We start from the raw sequence: 23,657 nt of genomic DNA, 5'->3' as shown, positions 1-23,657 counted from the left end.
ACATATTTAATGAATAGTGATTGACTTAATTATCAATAATTTTGAATCGAATATTGTGGGAGTAACCTAGAAACTCTACAGATCGATTTATTACTTTATTCATAAACTAATTTACATTATCCAATCTACAAAATCAAACGCAAGTGTGAATACAATAGTCGATACCTATTGTACATACGAAATAGAACACGATTTAACAGTTATGAAAAACAATTTGACAAAAAATCATTCCTAAAAAAACGCAGAATTAATTTACTCCACCGTTATAAACAACAATTTGACGATTCTTTGAAAAAAAACATCACATATCATGACATGGAGTTTTTCGGATGCGTGGGGCACTCTACTACTACAATAACATAAATGTATCCACTTTGTTATTTCTTCCATCTATGGGAAAAACGGATGTCATCCGAGTTGGCGTCTTATTAAGTAAAAACGCCTACCAAGAAGGCGTTTTCCAATTTATTTTTTATTTTATGTAAATGTAATATTTATTGGAACACGCCAACCAGGTTGGCGTGTTTATTATATTGTAACTATGGCTTTCTAGGGCTTGTTAGACACGAAAATGGATAAGGAAAAAAATTATGCCTAAAAACGCCAACCCGGTTGGCGTTTCTTTGCAAAATGATTCTTCCCGTCGATTTTTTAAAAACCGAAACCAAGTGTAAAACGCCATCCCAGTTAGCGTGTTACTAAAAAAACAAAAAATGTAAAATACATCTTAAACACGCCATCTACGTCAGCGTTTTTATACAGAATGTTTCTCGTCGGTTTTTTAAAAGTATAAAACGCCAATCAGGTTGGCGTGTACTATATTTAAGTAAATGAATACCGTATTTCATAAATTAAGTCAAAGTTCATTGATAATGATAGTCTAAGTAATCTAAAGTTTCAAAGTCCTCAACAAGAAACCAGTCAAATCATTTTGTACACTCAAAATTGCATTGCAGGTAGAGAGAGGGGAAGGGAAACATATGTTGCAACATGCTGTCCAAATATTTTGTAAGGAATTAATCAACAGTGATACATTTTCAGGAGTATTCGGCTATTTAACCAAAAACAAAAATTATACTAATTATAAATAAATGGTAGAATGCACATCCTCATCATACCTCTCAATTACTCTAACTGTAGCACTTCGACTTCGAGGGTTCAGTCTCTGCTCGAATTCGCGCAACTTTTCCCTTTTTTCTTGAAGAAATTGCGAATAGCTTCAACGAGCTCGAATGACTTATCCAAAATGTTTGACAAAATTAATGAGGCTTGGAAGAAGACGTACAGAGAGGTTGTAAATAGCTTCAACGAGCTCGAATCCGCCCGCTTATCCCACTCACTACAAAAATGTTATTGGAAGGAAGGCTTGGGAGATTGGCCCTCTTCTTCTATGCAACAAGAGGAATCACCACAGAGGTAATGAATCTGCCATTGATGAGCATAGCATGGAGAAGGTTTTCGCGCAGGCATGAAAAAGGGTTTTCGATTTGGGAGAAGAAATGAAGGTAGGATTCGCGATTTGGGGGAAGAGATGGAGGTAGGGTTCGCGATTTGGGGAGAAATATAATTTGTGAAGAGGGAAACACGCTAACCTAATTGGCGTGTGTTCAAATTTTTATTTTTTTAATTACTTATAAAAACGCCAACAAGACTTCCGTTTTCTACTTAAACACGCTATTGTCCATGTACTTGACCTCCACGATGGCGGACACTTCCCGCATGACGCCTCCACAATATCAAGCCCATTTTGCCGGAATTGAGTATATGGCAAGACAAATTGGTATTCCGCCTCCAGGTAGCTCGAGTGCACCGCCACCGCCTTCGGGGGATGATTCGCCGTCGGAGTAGTTTTTTTTAATTTCTATAAAATTGTATTCTAAATTATGTAATTTTTGTTTTTTTAGGATTTTAATTATGTGTTTTTTTTATTTTTTTAAATTTTAAGTTGTATTTTTATTTTGATGTTGTAATTTTATTTTATTTAATGAAATGTGTTTTTATTAATTGAATTTGTAGGAAATAAAAATAAAAATGAAATTGAATGAATAGTAAGTTAAGAGATGGTTAAGCGACGGATAAGAGATGGAGGGTTGTAGGTTTTGTCTTTCAGTTAAGAGATGAAGTCAAATGTACAGTGAGACCCATAAATAGTTAAGGGATGAGACGATTCAGAGACATATAAGAGACAGCGTTGCAGATGGCCTAAATACATTTCGTATACTAAAACAAAATAAATAAAGCGAACATTGCAACAAAATAAATTAGTTATAGTTACTCCCTATATCATTCACTAAATTGAATAATATATTTTTATATTAACAATTCAAGGTTTTTAAAATATTTTATACCCATTCAAACACGTAACTTACTTTTTAATTAGACCATCCACAATAGCGCCCAGCTGACCGCCCAGCCGAGTGCCGGCGCTGGGCGGTTCGCTGGGCGGTCTATTGCAGTCGCCCAGCGGACGAATGGAGAGAGAAACCGCGCAGCTCTGGGCGGTTTTGTGGCGCTGGGCGATCCGCTCGGCGCTATTGCAGTGCCCGGATCGCCCAGCGCACCTCCTAGCACGAAATTAAAATTTTTTTTTTCGAAACACTATATAGACGCGCTTTGCTCGTCATTTTCATTCGCACCACTTGTTTTAACGAGTACTCTCTCTATCTTAATTTCTGTACAAGATCAACAACGGGAAATGGATCTCAACAACGAGCCTAGTTCCGGGAGTAGCGGGTCACAAACTCCGTTGATCCCCGTGGGAAGTGGATGGGGTCAGATGCCCGGGTACTACAACATGTACCCGTGGCAGCAGATGTTTTCCGGGATGCCAACGGGGGGGAGTCCGCCGGGGGGGGGGGGTTTCCGGGGATACCGGGGTGGGCACCAACGGGATGGGCACCCGGGATGCAGATGATGCCCGGGGGGGTACCGCCGACACAGGGGACTCCGGGGGTCGTATCGGCTACACAGTGGACTTCTAGGGGGTCCCCGGCGACGACGGGGGATGTCTATCGCCCCAGTTTTGATTTTTCGACTGGTTCTTCGCACACATCGACCCAAACGCCCTTGGGGTTTGATAGTTTCTCCTTAGATGACTTGGTGTTTGATACTATCGGAGCTCCGGAAACTCTCGTTCAAGGGGGGGGGCAGAGCGGGGGCGTGGCGCCCCAAAGAAGAAGGGCAAGAAGAAGGTCGGCGAGTCGTCGCAGCCGGGTGAGGAGGAGGTACGGAGGAGGTGGACGGACGAGGAGAACGTCGCGCTCTGCAAGGCGTGGGTGAGTGTTTGCGACGATCCTCTCGTTTCGAACGAGCAGAGGATGGTCAACATGTGGGGCAAGATAGCAGCAGCCTACAAGAGATTTTGCCCGGAGGGGAGGCCACGCAACGGGGAGGATTGCCGGAAGGCCTGGAACCGAATCAGGGCTGCGGTCTCCCGATTTTCGGGTTTGTACACCAACGCACTTCGCATGATGAGCAGTGGCCAAACGGAGGAGGACTGCAGGAGAATAACGGAGAAAGCCTTCCCACTGAAGGGGGTATACAAGGACTTCACCTACTGGAACTGCTATCTTGTGCTGGACGAGTCAGAGAAGTTCCGAGTAGGTGTCGACTCTGGCTGGCCGAAGAAGCAACTACTGAACTACACCGGCGATTTCAGCGGCAGCAGCGGTGGTTCCCACGACCTCCCCGAGACGACGCAGGAGTTCCCCACGCCGCGTTCGGTCGGTGGCCGACCTCGCCCGATTGGGCGCAAGCGCGCTCAGCGGGGGGCGAGGGGGAACGCCGGGGCTTCCCAGGAGGTCCAGTCGGCATCCCCCCTTGGCCAATCCACCGAGGATCTCAAATTCTTCGCTCGCGCCCAACCGCGCGCTCAGTTGATCAAGACGATGGCCGAATGGCGGGTGGCGACGGATCCCGTGGAGAAGAGCGTGCTTCAAACCTTGCTCATGAGCCTGCAGGACGAGTTGGAGGCGGCACGGAGGGAGACCGGCGGCGGCGGCGGCGGTGGTGGCGGCGGCGATGGTGGCGACAGCGACAGAGGCGGCGACGACGGAGACGAGGAGTGAATTGACACTCCTTTTTATTATTGTATTTTTTTAAAATTAATGTATTTTTTTAAATTATTGTACTTTTTTAAATTTTAATAGTATTATTAAATTTTTCCCGTATATGTCTCGTAAATTAAATTTCGTATATTGTGTGATTGTTAATTATTTTATTTTGTATATATTTGTTAATAGTGATGTGGATATTATGTGGCTAGGCTATGACTGGGCTATTGCTGAGCTATTTGCTTGTTTTGATGATGTGGCAGGAGGATTTTTAGTGCTGATGATGTGGCAGTGGCTAGGATATGGCCGGGCTATTCCTATTGTGGACCTTAGGTAGTCGACCTTCGCTTCAATTCTACTCTAGTAAGGCCATCCACAATAGAAATAGCCCAGCAATAGCCCAGCCATAGCCTAGCCACTGCCACATCATCAGCACTAAAAATCCTCCTGCCACATCATCAAAACAAGCAAATAGCCCAGCAATAGCCCAGCCATAGCCTAGCCACATACTATCCACATCACTATTAACAAATATATACAAAATGCAATAATTAACAATAACGCAATATACGAAATTTAATTTACGAGACATATACGGGAAAATTCACTAATATTAATAAAATTTAAAAAGTACATAATTAAAAAAAATTACATAATTAAAAAAAATTACATTAATTAAATTTACAAATGAAAATTTAAAATAACATTACAACTTAAAGTTAAAAAATAAAAAAAAGACATAACTAAAATCTTAAAAAAATAAAAATGACATAATTTAAAATACAATTTTATAGAAAATCCTTGAATGAGATTGTCCCACATCGAAAGTGGAACATAAAACATTCAAGGATATCTCTATATAAAAGAGAAACATCCTTGAATAAGTTTGTCCCACATCGAAAGTGGAACATAAAACATTCAAGGATATCTCTCTATAAAAGAGAAACATCCTTGAATGAGATTGTCCCACATCGAAAGTGGAGCATAAAACATTCAAGGATATCTCTTTATAAAAGAGAAACATCCTTGAATGAGTTTGTCCCACATCGAAAGTGGAACATAAAACATTCAAGGATATCTCTCTATAAAAGAGAAACATTCTTGAATGAGTTTGTCCCACATCGAAAGTGGAACATAAAACATTCAAGGATATCTCTCTATAAAAGAGAAACATCCTTGAATGAGATTGTCCCACATCGAAAGTGGAACATAAAACATTCAATGATATCTCTTTATAAAAGAGAAACATCCTTGAATGAGTTTGTCCCACATCGAAAGTGGAACATAAAACATTCAAGGATATCTCTCTATAAAAGAGAAACATCCTTGAATGAGATTGTCCCACATCGAAAGTGGAACATAAAACATTCAAGGATATCTCTTTATAAAAAGAAACATCCTTGAATGAGATTGTCCCACATCGAAAGTGGAACATAAAACATTCAAGGATATCTCTATAAAAGAGAGACAACCAAGAATGAGTTTCATAAATTCGCAAGCCCATTAAATATATATGGGCTATTACGAATTTCTAGTATAAATTTATTTATAAAAATTGATTTTTATAAATAAATAATATTTTTTTATATTTGATTTTTTTTTAAAAATTCGAATTTCAAAAATTCGAATTTTAAAAAAAAAATCGCGCTGGGCGATCCGAGCGCTGCAATAGCGCCGAGCGGATCGCCCAGCGCACCGCCCAGCGCCACGAAACCGCCCAGCGCTGCGCGGTTTCTCTCTCCAATCGTCCGCTGGGCGACTGCAATAGACCGCCAAGCGAACCACCCAGCGCCGGCGCTCGGCTGGGCGGTCGGCTGGGCGGTATTGTGGATGGTCTAATTGTTTCAAGAGATCCACAAGAATCTGCTTAAAAAGTTGCCATTTCGTTTTATAAAAAATCTCGTTCTCGTTTTGATACTTGAAGATTCAGTGCAGAGCTGTTGAAGGTCGCCTTTAGTTCTCGAGCATTCTTTACTACGATCTCATCGTTTGGGATTCGTCTATTTCTTCAAATACTAGCTTGAAATAATAATAGTGATTAAATCAGTGCTCAGATTCTTAAATTCTACTTACTATACTAGTGTTTACTGTTAAATGACTCGAGATGCTTGATGTAGTTGTGATTGGAAGCTTTAATGAGTAAAAACACTATAATTAGGTTTCAGTCAGTTACGAATGAGTTGTTTATCTTTGTCAATTTAGGGAGAACGAGGTCGAACTTTTGCAGAGATATCGACGGGACAGGTGGATACTCTTAGATTTTATACTCTCTGGTAAGTGGTAGCTTGATAAAGAAGGTAGTAATGCCGCCTGGAGCAGTGTCGTTAGATGATGTGGATTTGCATCAAGTAAGCGTCGATTTTGTCCTGAACTGTGTGCTAAGAAAGGTGATGATTCTTCATAGAGATTTTCACCTCTTTTGGCTTAAGTCGTTTCTTACTTTCCATTTGGGGATCTGACGATTGTAGGTGATTGCTTGAACTCTTGGAGGCCATTCGAGATTACCACGATGGCACTCTATTCCCTAGCATGGTATGCCCAAAATTTATGCAATTCCATTCTATGAACATACTGTTTTACCTTTTGAGTTCCCTTCTACTAATATTTTTGAGTAACTCTGTTAGTGAGTGTGATAAGGGGTTTTTTCTTTTTTTGTTCTAGAATAGAACTTAGATTCCGTGTTTGTACTGAACTTTTTTTTTTGCGTGACCCTCACGCGTCTCCTTTTAATGAAACGCATGACGGAGATGTCTCTTTTATAGAGACGCATGAGGGACATGCGTCGTTAAATTTTTATTTGTTTTTCTTTATTTTTTTTGAAAGACGCATAAGCGTCATGCGTCACAGGCAAAGACGCATAAGCGTCATGCGTTTTTCATTTTTTATTTTTATTTTTATTTTATTTTACTATTAAAAATAAATAAATAAAAAAATAAAATAAATAAAAAAATGAACTACGCATGACGCTTATGCGTCTTTGCCTGTGACGCATGACGCTTATGCGTCTTTCAAAAAAAAAAGAAAAAAATAAAAATTTAACGACGCATGTCCCTCATGCGTCTCTATAAAAGACGCATCTCCGTCATGCGTTTCATTAAAAGGAGACGCATGAGGGTCATGCGTCTCTCCCAAAGGCGGAATAAAAAAAAAGTCCAGTACACTCGAGGAATGTTATCTGTGGTCTAGAACAAAAAAAAGAAAAAACCCGTGTGATCAGACACTGGTAAACTATTTAACGTCTGTTGTTACTTCAAAAAAGAACAATGCAGGCGCCTCTAATGAGTTCTTTCTAGTCACAAGTGCTGAATCTTCTGGTTCACCTCCCAGAAGGCCACCTCCGCTGGTACCAGATGTGGTAGCACCAATTTTGGCAAGTCTTTCCACCATTTCAGAGCCTATTGAAAGTGATTTGATTGAGGAATCACAGAGCTTGTCAAAATCACAGTCTTTGAACTCTACACAACACAGAGAACTAACAGTGGACGATATTGATGATTTTGATGATGATATTATGGAGGAGATGGAAAGCCGTAGATATTCCAGGAGAGTTCTGAATGATGCTTCTGATGTTGTTCTTGGATTGCCTTCATTTTCTACTGGTAGGTGTGGTTGGTGATGGTTTATCATGTACCTTTGTGCTTGTCTTATTTGCTTGATGAGAAGTTAATGGTGCTCTTAATTAGCGTAACTCTTCCGAGCAGGTTAATTACTTCAGAACCTGTGAGAAAATAGAATCAAAACATTCAATTATGTCCATACTCCGGTTTTTATCACTCTGAATGTAGTCAATTCTTGTAATTTTATTGATATTATTTCATTTTACAAGAATGGTTGGAACCTTCTCCAAGTGAATGTTACTTAGCTCAGAAACTACCCAACTATAATTCTTAGAAATACCTGCCAGAGCTAAACTTTATTAGAATTAAGAAGTAATGTTTATGATTTTTTTTCCCTTATTGTAGGTATTTCAGATGAAGATCTACGAGAAACTGCATATGAGATCCTCCTTTCTGCTGCTGGAGCTTCAGGGTACCTTTCACTGGATGAACCTCTTTCTCCTCCTCCCCAACCAAAAAAATAAAATTGTGTGTAATCGAATGTGTGTTTTTTTACTTCATTATATGGACAGGTTCCATCAAAAGAAAAAAAGAAAGGCAAAAGATCTAGATTGATGAGGAAGCTGGGACGAACTAAGACTGAACTAGCAGGAACACAATCTCGTAATTCCCATGGTTTAGTTGGCCTCTTGGAGACAATGCGTGTCCAGATGGAGGTCCGTTATGAGTCTCCTGCCTTTTACTTTATGAGCTCTGTTGTATACTCCCATAGAGTGTTAAGTGAATAAATGTTGAAGCTTCAATGTATCATTAAGCTTTTACGTTAATGCTTCCTTAAAGACTTGGCCTTTGATTAGTTTTATTCTCTCAGCTAAAAACACGCCAATTTAGACAAACATATAATAAGAATAGTTGCACCAAGGAACTTTTAGCTGTAATAGCATTAGTATTTTTCTTTTTGGGTTTATGCTCTTCACTTGATAGGCCAGGATGGGTATAAAAGTCTTGGTTTTGTTTCAGAAGCTTTCTTAGAAGGTTCCCTCACAATTACTAGTTTAATGTTCGATTGTTCATACATGGTGATGCCGTCCTAGGTAGTATTTTGGATTTGATAGGTTTTACTGGAAGGCTGGAACAACATGCATTTGAAGATAAAGGACATGGCATTTTTGTGACATGAGATGCACACCCTTACATAGTTACTGCATTACGAAACCTAATAAGGCAAACATAGAAAGTTCTACTCATTTGTATGTTCAATTTCTGTCTACTTGCTCTCCTTTTAGTAAAAGTTTGTAGAAGTGTTCGCTCTTCAAGGTTCCATGGTGCCTTGTCGGACAGCTTTCCCATCAGATGTTAAAAAGTTAGCCTCTTGCTATTACTCTAGCAATTATTATGGGGAACTTTAGTTTAAGAAGTCATATAATTTATGGAGATTCAAATGTTAAAGAATTTTGATTTTTGAAATTTCTACCACAAATAGTTCCACTTTTGGAGATGTATAGGAGTATTTGCCTCAATTTATTTATAGAAATCTACTGAGAGATGCATAGTGCCTTCTACATTAATTTGGAACAGTTTGAACTTGAAGAAAATATACTCCCTCCGTCCCACTCAAGATGTCCCCTTTCCTTTTTAGTTTGTCTCACTCAAGATGTCCACTTTCTATATTTGGAAATAATTCCCTCTCTCCTCATTACAATATTCAACTAATTTTTTCTCTCTACTTACTCCACCTGACAACTCTTTCTAAAATCCCGTGCTACTCAAGAATGTGGACATCTTGAGTGGGACAGAGGGAGTAGTATTTTGAGAAAACTGGTCATAGAAAGATATGTGTTTTTGAGGGAATATGGTAATGAATTACTAATATTGGTCTAGTTTTGGGAGATACAAAATGAGATCGTTGCTAACCTAAATGTTTAGTTTGAGAAATTAGTTTGCCAGCAATCTTGACTGTTGGTATTAAGAAAGGAACTGGAGAAGTAGGAGTCTAATTTGATTTTATGTGTTGCTAGTCATGTCAGGAGCTTTGTTGGTGTCCATGGAAAATAGTGTCATCTTTGGATATAGCAAGTAATCAACAGTGAATTTATGTTTCTTAGGTACGGACATCTTGTTGATTCATTCAAACCTCTGATATTTTCACGGCGCACTGAATATGTCATGTTAGGCTGGCATATTGGCTATTGTTAATCGAGTCTGGTAGTTCTTGAAAAGGTTCCAGCTTTGCTGATAGCTTATCGAACAGTGTTACAAAGACCATGTTTACTTCATTGTTTGTTTTGACCTTGAAGTTTAATATTCTCTCACTTGAGATGAGAGGGTCTTCATAACTTGGGGGATGGTTTTCTTGATGTATCTGGTATGTCACTATGTCATATGTGCATTTGAATTAAGCATCTAGAGAACAATGCTCCGTTACATCACATATATTATCTATCAGACTTAACTGACATGACTGAGTGTATCCCTGCTGCTTAATATCATTTAGCTTCTGTAATTATATTTCTTTTCCTTTATGGATTAATAACTCAATCTAGTCGTTGCTGAAAGAAGGTTCTTAAGTTCGATAACATGTTTACCTCTGCTGCTAAGCGTTTCTACTTTTTTGCTGAGGAATCAGTTGATCACTAATAGCTGTTGTCATACTGACATTCACTGAGTTTGTAATACCATTTATTAGATACTGTCATAGTGTCATTTTCCTCAAAACTTATTCTTATGCTTATGCTTTTGTGTTCATCCACCAAATTCTGGATGGGTCTGAACAGATTTCGGAGGAAATGGACATCAGAAGAAGACGAGCGCTACTCAATGCCATGGTTGGCAAAGTTGGAAAAAGGATGGATACATTATTGATCCCACTGGAATTGTTATGTTGCATATCAAGAACAGAATTTCCGGATAAGAAGTCTTATATAAAATGGCAGAAAAGACAAGTGAGCTCTCCATTTTTCCTTTCTTTTGTAAAACCCACTACCACCCTGATGGACAGCACCTTCCTGTATTGTTTGGTTTCGTATTGATTTTAATTTATTTCTCTTCTCGATTATATTGTCCTCTTTTGAGGATGAGGAGGTTCTATTTCTTACAGAGTTGTTTTGAAACCAGTTGGTTATATTTAAAAGTAGTGGGGAAATATGCTTATATAAGTGTATGTATTTGTCAATAAAGTGTAGCTGAATTTGCTGTCAGTCCAGTTAAATATGTTGGAGGAAGGGCTTGTGAATCATCCTGTTGTGGGATTTGGAGAATCTGGCCAAAAAGCAAGTGATTTGAGGATTCTTCTGGCAAAGATTGAAGAGTCTGAGGTGTGTTTGGATGTTATGTACTTCTCATCATATTAACACTTTTCTATCTCATATGGCCACCACCATATAGCATCATTCAGTTGTTATTTCGTTGTCAGTGCTCTCCTCCCATACTTCACCTTCATGCATGCAGTGCCCTTGCATTTATATTCTCAACTAGATGTCTGATGCTCAGAGTTTTTGGTCTTGTTAGTTTCGTTTTTAGTTCCATATTACTAATGCAATTTACGAAGTGAGTATTGGCTTTCATTTGATCAATGATGTATGATTTGATTCTCTAAGAGTTATATCTGATTGGTCGATTGTATTTTTAAAACTATGGGTTCGTGGAGAAACCAATATTCTTATAGCTAATTCGTAGAGAGGAATGTTTGCATGGTCGGTCTCACATAGCGATGACATATCACTGTTATAAATGATATAGTATTCACAAAGTGTTTGTAGAAATAAAAAATTAATAAAGCAATGTGTTTTAGGCACATAGCATAGTTGAAAATTGAAAAGAGGGGTTTGAAAAATGTAAACCAAGAACCCTCTGGCTTCTGGAATTTCCCTGTCTTTTTGTACCTGCCTGAAGTGTTCTATAGATTGTATTGAGTCCTTATTGTGTCCAGTGTGATTTGACTAACCAATATACATGTTACATATATTCTTCCCATTTTTCCTTCCCCCCAACACCCCCTCCCCAATGAATAAATAAAACCAAACAAACAATGATAGAAATAATCAATAAAAGAAGAGAAATGAAATGCTCCACATAACTTAGGTTCTTGCCATTGGCATACTACACTTTGAGATCCAAACTATTTTTTTGTACCAGAGTCTCTTTTGCGTATTACTAACATTTTTGTTTCCTTCATCAGTCTTTTCCATCAGCTACAGGTGATCTTCAGAGGACAGAGTGTTTGAGATCTCTGAGGGAGATCACTATTCCACTTGCAGAGAGACCTGCAAGAGGTGATTTAACTGGTGAAGTATGCCACTGGGCAGATGGTTATCACTTAAATGTCAGGCTGTATGAGAAACTATTGCTTAGTGTATTTGATGTCTTGGATGAGGGCAAGCTTACAGAGGTTAGTGGGATGTCATCTGCATTATGGCATTATTTGTTTTTCTTTTTCCTCGACAAGTATGCAGTGGAAGTTGAGAGGTTTCTAGTGTTGTCAAATATGCACCACTATTTACTTTCCAGACTTTTGATAGTGAATCAATCACTAAGTTTATGTCAAAATAATTACTGGACCTCTACAGAGTTAAGGTTACTTGGACCAACTTAAAATTTTATTTTTGTTGAAAAGAAGTGCTTCTGAGTCTCATACTTATTTCTGCCATGATTTTGTTCTGACAGGAAGTAGAACAAATGTTGGAGCTATTTAAGTCAACATGGTGTGTTTTAGGAATCACGGAGACAATCCATTATACGTGCTATGCATGGGTGCTATTTCGGCAGGTATAAGGCCAAATAATTTCCTCGAGTTAATTGGCATGTCTTTTTTCTAATAAGAAATTCATTCTTTGAGTAGATGCCAAATGAGAATTTGCTCAATAGTAATGCACAGAGTGAATGTTTTTAATCAGTCATTCGTCCCCCCCCCCCTCCTTCTTGATGTGTTTCCAATAGTTGTCGCTTTTTCTTTCCTTAGTGTCTCACTGTCTTGATTCAATGTTGGCCACTCTCATGTTTGCTGCTGTTACTCCATATGTCTGTGGTACTACTCCTGACAGGAAGTGGGACCTTAATGGAAGGGGGTTGAGGTTAATTAATATGGTGATTATACCCTTACAGATTGTCTCTATGGCTGTGGAGAAACACTCATGGTTTTTTATCTGATTATTTAAGTTGAGTCTGTTACATTAGCAAAGAAGCTCTGGCATATTTGAGACTCCTGAATCCCTGAGACTAAATAAATTGTTAATAAGTTTTTGTTGGAGGAAACGTGTTAGGATAATAGAAATTTAGGAGATTAACAAGTATGCTGTGGATGAACACTTGCAATAATAAATTGATTTTTACCAAGTACCTTCTTTTAATTGGCTTCTTTTGTGGTTGTGGGGGACATGGACTCAATAGAGGGTTTATATCCTTTGTTGCTGGTCTCTCCCATTTACCTCTAATAAATTCTATCTGCAATTTTACATCAACTTGTCTATGTGGCTATTGGGGGTACGTGAACTTTTTATTACATATTTTTTGAGAAGAACTTCCTATTACATATTGAATACAAGTATAATTCTAAGCGAGTTCTTACACATGCCGTTATCATACTTTGAATATTGCTGGCGGAGTTCAAACCACGCAGTCTCCTGACCTTATTTTACACACTCAAAGCTGCTAGTACATTTTGCTCTCTGTTGATTACAATCCTCTTACATGTGCATTACAGTTTGTCATCACCGGTGAGGAAGATGTCCTGCAGCATTCCATCAACCAGTTGAAGAGAATACCTTTGAAGGAGCAGCGAGGCCCACAGGAAAGATTGCATTTGAGGAGCTTGACTTGCAGAGTTCAGACCGAAAAGGGATTTGAGGACTTGACTTTCTTGCAATCATTCCTAATACCTATCCAGAAATGGGCTGATTACCATCTTCATTTTCCTGAGGTCTTTTGCTATCCTTAAGTTGATTGATTTTGACATGAATTAGTTCGGTTTTCTACCATAAAAACATCTTTTGATTGTCTCCTTTAAATTTATTCCATTTCTCTCAGCTTCAAGAAATAGGTCTAACAAATGTAGATATTGCAACTTTTAACATTGTTGCTGCCTTGCTGGGTTCTTTCGTAAAAAGTCGATCCATTGAGTAATTTTTCATGACATTTTAATTTTTTATAGTGGCTAGAATGAAAACGTTATAAGTTAAATAATAGTATAGTGTTAACTCTTCTGTAAGATTCACATTTTCTACTTCTAAAGTTCTAATGCAGTTTGTGGATATCATTGACTGGTTGGTTGTATTGGTTGACCAAGCCAGATATCATCCATGTAGATGTATTTATTAGTAAAATACTGTTCTTAAGTAGCTATGTATTCCTCATAACATTGGGACCTCCCTAGCCCATTTTCGATTCTATCTAACATATATAGAAGATGGTGATCTAGAAGTGTTCAAGTGTAAGGTATAGGTATGTGAGCAAACTTGCTATTCTTTTTCAAATTAATATGTGTGCAGGAAAATGCAAAAGCTAGGGAGTGTTAAAGAGGACTTATTATTTTATTTGCTATACAGTGCCTCCTTTTCTATTCATGATTTTGATGTAGTTGTACTAAAAAGTCTTGACATATTAATTCCTTAAATACTTGTGTCTTATTTATGGCTTAGGAATGTACATATATATATTGGTGAGTTAGTTGCTCAAGGCACTTGCTACAATCCAAGTTCTGGTGTTAATAAATTATATTGATCCACCCTGAATGTTCTGATGGACCAAAAAGTCAACTTGTTAGGCTGTTAGCTGCCCTATATTTAGTTGCTGGTTATTGTCATCATCATTATTATTTGTTATTTGTCATTATTGTTTTGTATTTTTATTTTTCTAATATTGCTTATTGTGAATCATGATCAAAACTTTGGATGATGACCATCTCTTTTAATTACTACTCCGTATTTGCTTCTCTTTCATGTTAGGGATCGAGAATGATGGAAAATGCATTAGTAGTTGCCATGGTTGCTCGGAGGCTTCTTCTTGAAGAACCTGACTTGGTAATGAGTATTCCTTGGTTAATCTCATAATTTGCTTCTGTCCAAAGGAATATTTAAGCATTTATTTGTTTATACTCATACTTCACTGATTCACTCATGCTTTGTGAATCATTGAGTAGAGGTTCTTCAGTAATTGTTTTCAGTACAAGTACAACCCTGAACTCTCACTCGAACTTCATCAAAAGCCAATTCTGTTTTCTTCACTTATTGGCCTCTCTTGCTAGTGAAATGCCAATGCTGACAAACACAACTCCTTTTATTATTACAGGTACATTCTCTTTGATTGAAAAGAGTGGAAAACATTTATTTTCACTCTTTTTTCACTCTTCTCACATGTTCTGTAGGAACGATAATATTCCCACGGCAGGATGTGAAAAAAAAAATTCAGGCAGCCCCCGTTGCCTCATTTTCACTCCTTTACACTTGATGTGATAAAAAATATGGGGACCACTAAAATGTGATAATACTCTTCCCATCTTTTCTTTCCCTTGTTTTCTTATGATAAATTTACAACCAAAGAGAATGCACCCTACTGTTATAGTGGGGAGGAAATACTAAATGGTGTCATTAACGTGAAACAAATATACAAGAAATCAAGAGTGGTGAAATATAAAATAGTAACATTGAGTTGGAGTCACATGCCTTTATTTTATTGCAATAGAATTGTCATATAACTTGAACAATATTAAACTAACTCTTGGATTTTCAGACAATGCAGGGTCCACCTGTCACAGATATAGAGCAAATCGAGATATATGTGCTATCTTCCATCAAGCAAGCATTTTCCAGAGTGAGTGCTTGAATCTAAATATTTATCAGAGAACTTTAAGCTGAAGGATAGTTTGGAAAATATTGGATATTACAAAAGTCACAGAACATTGGTTGTGTAGATCTTTGAGCTTTGCTAAAAAAATGCGACTTTCCTGCAATCTGTTAGAGCAAAAGGAGTTCAATTTGAAGTATTTATAGGAGGATATGAGGCCTGAGAAATTATCATGAACAGGAAGGCTATTGTCTTTTTACTTGTATTGAAATGATTATTATGACTTTGGTAAGCAAATATAGCTATGCTTTTAAAGTTAAAACTGGTATCATCAATAATCTTTCTTCTAATAATACTAGCTTATTGATGAATAGCTTATTATGATATGGGTCACCATTTTACATTTGCATAGAGCTTAAATCTTGTGGCTACACTGTATTGTATTAATCTGAGGTCAAAGTTATTAATTGTCTTTATATTTGTATCCTCCTTTGCAGATTATACAGGATGTTGAAACACTGTCTGACACAACAAACGAACATCCTTTAGCATTACTAGCTGAACAGACAAAAAAAATTTGTTAAAAACAGTACAGCCGTGTATTTTCCTATATTAACTCTGCGGCATCAGAATGCAAGTGCAGTTGCAGTATCTCTTATTCACAAGCTTTATGGCATCAAACTGGTAAACTTGCATCCTAACATTTCCTCAGCATTCTGACTTGTGTAGAAGTCTAATTATTCTAATTTCCTTAGAAACCATTCCTTGAAAGCGCTGAGCACCTGACCGAGGATGTTGTTTCTGTGTTCCCGGCTGCTGATAATCTTGAGCAAAACTTAATAGCTGTTATCACATCTACCTGTGAAGAGGGCACTGCAGAGGCTTACCTCAAGAAGCTAAATTTGTATAAAGTGAGGGTTGTTTTTTAATATATTTAATATGCTGTACCAAGGATGTAGGAAGTAATATGGGCGACATGTTTTGATGGCATTGAGTTATGAGCAATGTTATCAAAAAGTTGTCATGCACCGCCATGGTGCTTTTCCATGGCAGGATTTTGACAAAACGCCATCGCCATGACGGTTTATGGCAGATTTTGATGGTGTCATTTTGATTGGCTTAGCCCTAAACCCAACCCAATTTCCCAAATGACCCAGTCCATTTGTCCAAAATCCAACCCGTTTTCACATTTGAAATAGGATTTTAATATGTTTTCAGATTTCACTCCTCTGTGAGTGGCTATATTATCCGAGTGGAAGTGTGTGAACTGTGTAAGTAACCTTACTCATCTATCGCACCTTGTATTAAACCTTTTTCCATATATTCCCTTTTTTCTGTTGTGAGATTCACATACGACTAAAGGATTTAGAGCCTCTCATCTAATGTGCTTTTATTAAATTCCCTAGTTTTAACTGCATCATTTTTGTACAATAATTAGTATTTTAATGGAAGTTTCTACACTTATTTGTATTATTCAGATTGAGACTGTATCTGGAACATTGGTGCTGCGATGGGTCAATGCACAACTTGCAATGGAACGAGTCATTCAGCAGGAGGTATCAACTTATACTAACAGTTCATAAACTATTGATATCAGGTTTTGTACTTCTATGTCAAAGAAGAGTTAGGCCAGAGTACGGTACTGCAAAGTTTATGCAGTACTACACTTTTTGGTGCAGTAAAGTTGATATAATACTTTAAATGGATGGTGGAATCTGTTCTTGGTGGTAGGGCATGGTTAAACTTTTAGTAGGCATAGAGTAGGAGAAATCCTTTCTGCATAAACCCTTTTTGCCTTGTCAACACCCAACTCTTGACCTGTCTTAACCTTTTGAAGCTGTAAAGTTGGTGCAACATGATAAAAAAAGGGAATGCTCATACTATAAACACAGACCAACTGTATGTTAAAACACCACAACGGAAACCAAATGTAATTGAACAGAAAATAGATCGAAAAAACTGGAAAGAAACTCCTCTCTCGAGGCCTTGACCTAAAGCCAAAGCAAACTAATATTCTCCACAAAATCCCCTCTCAAACCTCAAGGGTATTTGTAGAGAAAGACTCCAACTAAATCAAATACTAACAAAGTAACAAACTATAATATCTAAAGGATATACATGAATAGAAAGACTCCTAACAAACTATTCCCTCTGTCCCAATGAAAATGACCCACTTTTCTTTTTGGTCAGTCCCAACAAAGGGGACAACAAAGATGCCCATTTCTAAAAATGAAACTACCTCTATCTCTACTTTATTCTCTCTACTACATAAAATCCCACGACGTCCAAGAAAGAGGCCATCTTCCTTGGGATGGAGGGAGTATAATATCTAAAGGATAATCAATCCTTCAAATCTGTATCACAATACCTTCTTCATTATTTTCTTTATGTGTAGCCACTAGCCACTGGCCAGTGCCCCTCTGAAGTTGGATTAGAATAACTGTAATTTGTGAAGTTAGGCTAGTTGATGTGCCTTGATGGCCGAAAGCATGACGTTGGGTTGAATTTCTAATATTGCATATGTTATCTGAGTCCTTGTTAACATGATTTTTGAGTGCATTGTTCTCCGATGAAACAGTATCTCCATACTGGCCAAATATATTACTCCTCTATTAGCCATATGAAAGCCACAAAGCTTTGAGAGAATCTCATGTCATGCTTTAGCTCCATAATTTATGTGGAAATATGATATTGAAAGTGAGTTCTGTGATATAGAATGTTGATATTTGGTGTCTGTATCATACCTGAGCTTATGTTTCTATTCAGTTTCTTGGATAACAACACACAATATATTCAATTTGTGATTACTAGTTAGTAAATAGTAGATCAATTGAGGTGCCCTTTATTTTTTCTTATTTACCCTTCACAGAATAATTGGATAACCATTGTCTGAGAATTGATCTTTTAATCAAAAGTTTACTTTATATCTCTTTATTCCTTATTGTTCTATGCAAATAAGAACTGAACTCTTCTTCTCCATCTTCCTTGTTTTTTCCTTATCTTCTTCAGAATTGGTCTCCAGTCTCAGCACAGCAAAGGCATGGAAGGTCGATCGTTGAGGTCTACAGGATTGTTGAGGAGGTTTGTTTGCTACGATGTTCAGATTTTTCTTGTCTTTCTTACCTGATTTTCACTCCATTCATGAAGACTCTTGTTATATAGCTTCTGTTTTATGATATAGTGTGGTTATAACAAAGTTCTATGGCAAGAGGAGAGATTTCCAACATAATGACTGTTAAAAGGACATTGTTCACTCAAATAAGGTTCTTTAGGTATTTTCTTACATACCATCTGGCCTAACAGACTCAGGGTTATCCAGTTATGCTAACTCCATTATTACAAAGTTTAGTAATTGACAATTGAAGCAATACAATATGATTAAGTTCAAACGCCAATTAGTAGAATTGCTAAGTAATAAGGTTATATAGATACTTATAGGCATTTGCCCAAGCACCTTCTGTTAAGGGGAGAGACGACCTGTGCACGAACTGTTTGTTCATATGCCAGACACAGTAATAACTATCTATTTGTATACTTATTACCCACGCAAGCCAATTTTGATGGTTTTTGTAGTATATCGGAGTAGTATCAAAACCCTCCCCTAAATCCTCCACTCAAAGCAAATCCTTCGATCAACATAATTAAGCAGGATTATTTACCAGTAGCATAGCAGAATAACTAAATAAATATGCAGTGAACGTTATGATAAAAATTAAGGATAGAAATAATGTTACAATCATGTTATAATAAAAGTCAATTGAGAGCCCATTTGTTGATTTTGTCTGCAGACAGTTGATCAGTTCTTTGCTCTTAAAGTTCCAATGAGGCCTGGAGAGCTCAGAAGCCTCTTTCGTGGCATTGACAGTGCATTCCAAGTGTACACCAAGCATGTCGTGGACAGTCTAGGTATTGTAATCGTGCATGTGATTTCAATTTGATCCTGTCTTTTGGTTTCTGTTTGTATTACATAAGGCCCAGTTTGCTTTACAACGAGCTTTGTGAATTGGTATAAAGTTGAGTAGTGTTTGTGGCATCCAATTGTATGTCCCTAGCTTGCGCACTTGTTTGTCTGTTTTTTTATTAAATTAGATCTGGAAGAATATGTCTGGGGTGCTTAATACCATTTTATTCAAATACATGTATTTCTTACTTGTGGCTTTGGATACATGGATCCAAGTTTATGATTTAACAACTTTTATTCAAGCTTCAGCTTGATATCATGAAACTCTTTATTCTACTGCAGCTGAAAAGGAAGACATAATTCCACCCGTGCCCACTCTTACCCGATTTCGGAGAGAAAGTGGAATCAAAGCTTTTGTGAAGAAGGAATTGACAGATCAAAGGCTGCCTGATGTCAGAAAATCTAATGATATCAATGTTTTAACAACACCTACCCTTTGTGTTCGATTAAATACTCTTTATGTAAGTTGGAGCTGCTTTTCTAACCTTTATGACAATGTCATTTTCTCAACTTCCTTATACCTTCGGATACGCTTGATCACAATAAAGATTGATGTAGAAGGATCCTTGTTAGTATGCCTTGGATTTGTTTCCTAATTGGGATAGGACTATGTTTCCAAATTAGGATAGGATCTCATGTGTGCCTATTAATATGTGAGTAGAGCACATAATTCTGAGATCGTGATCTTAGATCTGAAATCTGTAACTGCAGTCATAATACAATTTGTTCTCCGTTCTTGCCCGTGGATGTAGCCAATTGGCGAACCATGTAAATTTTGTGTCTCTTTACGTTCTTTCGTTTGTCGATTACACAATTGCCCTATTTGTCACAACAATCCTGATTAGGTTGACTTAAGGAAAAAGGGTCCATCTATTCACAATAAATAGCTTTACATTTTCACTCAGATTTGCTTTAGGACCAGTAGCCACTGGTGGATTTTAGACGATTCTTTGTTGTCTCGGCTGAACAATGTCGTATTTCTTTTAGGGTGAATCATGAATTTTTCAGGTGTGTCAATTGCGTACTCCTAAAGTTGAAGTCAGCTGAAGACACTTTTGGTTTAGTGGCAAAAGAAATAGGGATCAATTATAAAAGCCACTCATTTTTTATAATCATGTACCATTGTGTGCAATTATTGTTGGGTTATTTTCAACTGATTGCTATTCTACAATAGCGCATTTGGCTCATTTGACCAAAATTTATTTGAACTAGACCTACCACTGATCTATTCTTTTCCATCTGATTCCTTTCCTCTACCTGAAGTATTTATCAGGAACATCTTCTATCTGTTTGTTCATGCCTATATACATATTGCTTTTGATGTATTCGTAATTATGTACCATCTAAACTAATGCAAGCCTTTTGCCAACCTTAGTATGCGATCAGCCAACTCAATAAATTGGAAGACAGCATTTCGGAGAGATGGTCTAAGAAGCATCATAGTCATACAATAAGTAAGTAATGTGTACTTATTTTTCGTTGCAAATTGTTGTTTGTAATCTGTTATGAGACACCTTTTTTTTGAGAAAGGAAGACAGACTATATTTTAAGTAGTTAAATGCATTGCTTTCTCCTAGAGCCAATATTTAATAAATCAATTGAGTTCTTACAGGGGTAAATATACCCACATTGGTCTACTAACTCTCCAATTCAACCTTTCTAAAGAATGACATATTCTTGGTGGCTCATATTTTGTAATATAACTCTTTTAGCTGATTTCGTTGTCAGTTCTCTACTTATTATTGTTAGTTATTTATTATTTCTTTATTAGTTAGTTGTTATAGTAAGAAGTCTAGTTCTTAGAGAGAGCTTTTATCTTTAGAGTTGGAGTTAGTTTAGGAGTCCTTGTTCGATTAGGAGTCTGTCAGTATGTTATAAAAAGTAGGGCTATGTTTCCTATGTTTTATTCGTCAAGAAATATAGTTTGAGCTCAGCGTATTTGCTGTGGTCCTTATCAGAGGAGCGGCTTCTTCAGAGGAGACTTTATCTTTTGTTTTTCTGTTCTATCGCCGTTATTTCTGTTCATTGATTCTATTGTTGTTATTTTCTGCTCTTTCCTTTTTGTTTATTTCTGTTCTTTCCAGCTTCTACCGCCCATCGTCTATCATCTACTCTGTGTTTCTTAATTTCTTGCCATTCTTCCTGTCTTTTCCTAGTGATTCTTGTGTTCTAAGTCTGCAAAGATTTTATATACAACTTTGGAACACTTTGGCTGGATTCTTGTCGAACCTATAGCAAGCACTTGGAGATACCAATGCTAGTGCACTTAAAAAATAGAATATATTTACTGATTCCTTTCATATTAACAACTTTTATATTGCTCCTCCTATTCTCCATTTTCAGAAAAACTAGTAAATAGTAACTCAATGAATTCCACCCAAAAGGATGGTTTCGATGGAAGTAGAAAAGATATCAATGCTGCTATGGACCATATGTGTGAATTTACTGGTATGTCTCATACATAGTGTATCTCTGAAGTTTGCAATATATGCACTGTATGCTAATGATTTCTGCTTGTACTTGTAGGAACCAAAACAATTTTTTGGGACTTGAGAGAGCAATTCATTGATGGTCTCTATAAGCCAAGTGTTGCTCAGTCCAGGCTGGAAAATGTGATTGAGCCTCTTGATATGGTATGATCTTTTGAAGTTGGGAAGAAAATGTTTTTTTTTAATATTTTATTTATTTATTTATTTGGATTAAATTTGTCCAAATGGCATTCATTTAATTCTTGTATTTTCTGTCGCCTGTAAGTTTTGCATCCTACCTAGCCTCTACTGATATTCCAAATTAAGACCTTGAGTAACTAATAGACTGCCAAAGGCTAGCTATGAGATGTATGAATGTTTTTGAAACATTCCGTATCATTCATAAATACTCCTTCCATCCCACAAGAATATGCACTCTTTCCTTTTTAGTCCGTCCCACAAGAATGTGCACTTTCTAATTTTGGAAACTCTTTTCTCACTAATAAGGTGGGACCCATTCTCCACTAACAATACTTTAACTACCTTTTCTATCTACCTCTCTTTTACTTTACCAATTTTGTATTAAAACTGGTGCTGAACCCAAAGTGCATATTCTTTTGAGATGGAGGGAGTTAACACTTCAAAGCAAAGGAAAATGTGACGTATTACCCTACAATTAAACATAGAAATCTCAAGGATATTTTCAGCCTGCTCCAGAAGCTCTGATATGTAAAGTTTCTTTTCAAACCCAACTTTATCATGAAGAGAAACTCTTGAGGCTGACATACAGATTTCATTATAATGGTTGCAGGTACTCAGCAAGTTGTGTGATATCATAGTAAAACCTCTTAGAGATCGTGTAGTAACAGGACTTCTTCAAGCATCCCTGGTTTGCTACTCTACCTTGATTGTCTAAACTGGCGGAGTTGTAGAAATAATAGAGTCATCAATTGATATAATCTACTTCGTACCAGGATGGCTTAATCCGTGTGATACTAGATGGAGGTCCGTCACGTATGTTTACTCCAGCTGATGCTAAGTTTATGGATGAAGACTTGGAGGTTTTAAAGGTTAATCATAGAAGTTGTCAGTTGTGTGAGAGACTTGTTTTGGCTCCATCATCACAGCTAACGAGAAATATGAACTAATTATGTTTTCATAATAATTATCTACATAACACTGTAGGAGTTTTTCATATCTGGAGGAGATGGGCTCCCAAGAGGAGTTGTGGAAAACCAAGTAGTTCGTGCCCGGCAGATTATAAAGTTAGTATGGAATCAGCACACTGTGGTAAACTTCATTAATCTTGTGCTTACACATGAACCATACTAGGGTCTTTAAACACGAAACACTATTTTCTGACATTGTGCATCAGTTCAGGGCTAAGGAAATATAAATGAACAAAGAAAAAAGATAATATCTGATATTTATGAACGTGTAACATGCACGTTTGTCTCTCTTTTTTATTTATCATCTCATGTGTTCGCTGTTGGGATGCAGACTCGAGAATTGATAGAGGAGTTGAGATCTGCTAGTGAGATGGAAGTGCAGGGTGGAAGAGGTAAACTGGGTGCAGATTCAAAGACCCTTATTAGAATTCTCTGCCGCAGGGGTGATTCAGAGGCTTCTCACTTCCTCAAGAAGCATTACAAAATACCAAAATCCGCAGCTTAGAACATCTCTGTTTCTTGCTTGTGAAGAATGTTAGGCTGCTCTGTAATTACATAATGCGTTTGTAAATTTTTATTGTATTTTTGACCTGGAATATGATGTTAATTTATTAAATTATTTGTATTGTATTTTTAAAGGAAAATATTGCATCAAGGTTGGATTTTCTTATCAA

The 23,657-nt window shown here is 37.3% G+C and overlaps 1 pseudogene; it reads left to right on the top strand.

Moving 5' to 3' along the window:
• The first annotated feature begins 1,099 nt into the window (after window positions 1-1,099).
• On the top strand, window positions 1,100-23,657 carry LOC121757781 (annotated as a pseudogene).

Source organism: Salvia splendens, chromosome 12, assembly GCF_004379255.2.
Source record: "Salvia splendens isolate huo1 chromosome 12, SspV2, whole genome shotgun sequence".
Classification (NCBI taxonomy): Eukaryota; Viridiplantae; Streptophyta; class Magnoliopsida; order Lamiales; family Lamiaceae; genus Salvia; species Salvia splendens.
The sequence above is the reverse complement of the archived record's forward strand: the minus strand, read 5'-3'. Positions and strand labels throughout refer to the sequence as shown.